Here is a 3,475-nt window from a genome sequence, read left to right as displayed (position 1 = left end):
AATGTCTCAAGGGCTAGCATAGAGAAGATGGTTTTATCTGCCAGAGAGTAAAACTAAAGAAGCCTTTAGCTCAATGTAAGGCAAAACTTTCTAAAGATTATAGTTGTTTCAAGTGGGCATTTATTCATTTAATAAATATTTACTGAGCATCTACTATGTGTTCTAGGCCCTAGAGATATAGTAGTGAATAGCAGTGAAAAGAACCCATAGAGTTTTCAGTCTCAGACAAAACTGTGTCAGCTAATGGCACATTTCTCATAACTGGAGATGTTTAAAGAGGCCACTATAAATTGAGGATTTTGTAACAGGAAATGAGGAATAAAACATGACTGGACTTGATGATGTCTAACGTTCTGCCAACCCTGAAACTCTATGTTGTGGTTACTCTGATGTTATAGTGATAAAGTTTGATGGCTCTCCTGGCTATTGGTCAGGATGTACAGTTCTGTTATGTGGCTTAGCCAGTCTTCCATCAATCAACGCATATACACCGTGATGCCTCTGCCAAGTTTCTTAGAGAGATTGGGTGGCATGGAGGGTAAAGAGAGAGACACTATAAAATGTCTTCCCTATGCAATGAACAGAGAAGGAAAACAATTTTCCTCATGTCCAATATTTATCCCCAAAGAGCTGGTTGCCATTTCTGTTACTGTTATTCTTTTTCTTTTCACTGTAATTCTTTTTAAAATTTTTTATTTACTGATTGCTAGAAAGACAGAGGAAGAGAGAGAGAAACATCAATTTGTTGTTCCATTTATTTATACACTCATTGGTTACTTCTTGTATGTGCCCTGACTGGAGGTCGACCTTTCAACCTTGGTACATTGGGATGACACTCCAACCAACTGAACCACCTGGCCAGGGCTGCTTTCATTCTTTTCCAAATTACCATTATTCGTCGGGGAATGTGAGTTCTCCCTTTACAAGTCAATTTCCATTCTGTAATCTCTTTGAAAGAGGATGGACTCAGCATAGCTAAAGATCATAGATTGATAGTCTGTTAAACTGGATGAGATGTTAGAGATACATGAGAAAACAGAAAGTCAGCAGAATACTTTAAAAGACCTGAATACTAAAGACAGAAGCACTAATAACTACTGGAATTTTAGGCAGAATATCTACTTTGGAACAGCAAACTTTTATACAGAACGAAGTAGAAATTATACAGTTAATATTGAAATTTAATTTAATGGATGAACAAAATAGTAGCTTAGACCCAGATAAAGGAAGAATGTAAACTGTAAGATTTATCTGAAGAAGTTACCCAAAGTGTAACATGTAGAGACAATGATATAGAAAATATGAAAGAAAAAAAAAGCTAAAAATTGAGGAGTAAAAAATAAGAAAGTCTAACATATCAAATCAAAGCTTCAAAAGGGGATAAAGCCTTGGTTAACCAGGTGGTTAGAATGAGTCCACAATCAGAAGCTGCTGGAGGCTAATTCCAGAAGGTCATAAATGCAAGAAGTTCATCAAAAGGTTGATGAACCTTAAGGCTTCAGCAGGGCTGAATCATATGACCTGCTGCTGGAATAGCTGAAAGCATTTCCCAAACCTGAAAATCTACATATATTATTGCCTGCTGCCAGACAGCTGAGGGCAGTTCCCCCAACCTGATAACCAAACCTTACCTTTGATATGAATATCTGCTTTGCTATAGGGCAAAATGTGGAAATAAAAAGCCTTGGGCCCAGAGACTCAGAGAGCTTAACTACTGAAGCTAAGCCTTCCCTGGCTCCCCTGAAAAATGCCTTCCAAATTTATATTTCATGTCTAGTCTCTTTATTAATTTATGTCACAGCCCCTTCTCCAGATTCCTGAACCCTAGTAGATGCAGGATAACACCCCGGCAAGAAATTTATATTTGGGTATTCTGATCATCTAACAATAGAGAATTATAAAATAATGCCCATAATATTCTTGATCAAGACAGAGAATGACTGATTTGGGTTTCTTCAATCTGGTAATTCTAAGACGTGTCAAAATGTCCTCTGGAGTGCAGAAGGGCACAATGTCTCAATAGCATCCAGAGGCTGGTCACATCTTTGGTTTGGGAAGAACAGTCATCTTGAAAACAGGGTCCCTCTGGTCTTCATCTAAATATGGAGCAACTAACACCATAAGAGAATACAATTGGAAGACAGAACTCATCTTAGAATGAAATCATGACCATAATTATGAGACCTTGTGCAGAATTATGAAATGCTTGTAAATATCTCATATCAATCATGTTTCTAGTATTGACTCTTCCCTAGTGATTTATAGTAAAGGCTTTAAGATAAAAATAAATATTTGTGGAGCGAAGAATATGGAAGTTGGGCCCTCGCCAGTTTGGCTAAGTGGATAGAGCGTCAACCTGCGGACTGAAGGGTCCTGGGTTCGATGCTGGTCAAGGGCATGTACCTCAGTTGCAGGCTCCCAGCCCTGGTCGGGGCCGTGCAGCAGGCAACCAATCGACGTGTCTCTCTCACATCCGGTGTTTCTCTCTGTCTCTCCCTCTCCTTCCACTCTCTCTAAAAATCAATGGAAAAAATATCCTCGGATAAGGATCAAAAAACAAAAAAAGAATATGGAAGTCGGAGAGATTTGTGACCAGAGAAGTGGGTAGGAGAGTCAGCTTCTGAGGGAGAGGGAAGTGTCTTGAGTTCCTGGGTCCCCTCCAGGATAAGAAGACAATGGAAGCTGGTTGAAGCCTGCTCTGAGGCTGAATAGAAACAGACAAGTGGGATTCCCCAACTATACAGTCACTGCAGTCTGCACAACTCCGCTCCTTACCATACTCAGGTATCAAATGAGAGTACAGGTAGATCCTTCCTAAAGACTAAGATAGGAAAGGAATAGCTCAAAAGCTGGGTGGAGTTACATTTCTTACAATATGGTTATCTAGATATTCTTTAAAAACTCCACCAGCAGTGGAAAAGAGGTAAAAATCATCTTTTTCAATGGACCTGGTATACCTGACCTAGCAAGAAAGAAAGTAAAATCCTTAGTGGCCTGAACAGAAGTGGGAGCAAGAATCCAGGGAGATATCAAAGCCATTGGCTGTCCTATGGCCCATGTGGCCTTTCCTTTGTTGTCACCACCATGCAAAGTGCAGAAGGTAAAACGTTGCACCTGGAAATTTCCTGAAATGCTTAGAACCAATAACTCTCCAAGCGTTTGGTGAAGGGCTCATGTGCATGTTAGGGTCCCAATTTCAACTCGGCCTTAGCCATCACTTTCTACTTGCACAGAGTCACAAGTTATCCAGAGATGAGAGGTTAGGGCCTTTTCAGGTCTTAGCAATGCACAGAGTCCTGGACATGAGCACAACCCTATACACATGAATGTGGCCTTCTTGATTCCAGAGTTTTTCAAAGCCCCTCTGTATGTCTCATCCTCCAATTTTTCTTTTAAAGCTTTTGGTTAGTTTAATGCCTTCCCCCAACTGGTATCCGTCACCTCAGGCAGCTGCAAAGTTAAGTAATTGCCTGTA

The sequence above is a fragment of the Eptesicus fuscus genome, chromosome 11, assembly GCF_027574615.1.
Source record: "Eptesicus fuscus isolate TK198812 chromosome 11, DD_ASM_mEF_20220401, whole genome shotgun sequence".
In the NCBI taxonomy this organism is placed as follows: domain Eukaryota; kingdom Metazoa; phylum Chordata; class Mammalia; order Chiroptera; family Vespertilionidae; genus Eptesicus; species Eptesicus fuscus.
Note: the sequence above shows the minus strand (reverse complement) of the source record.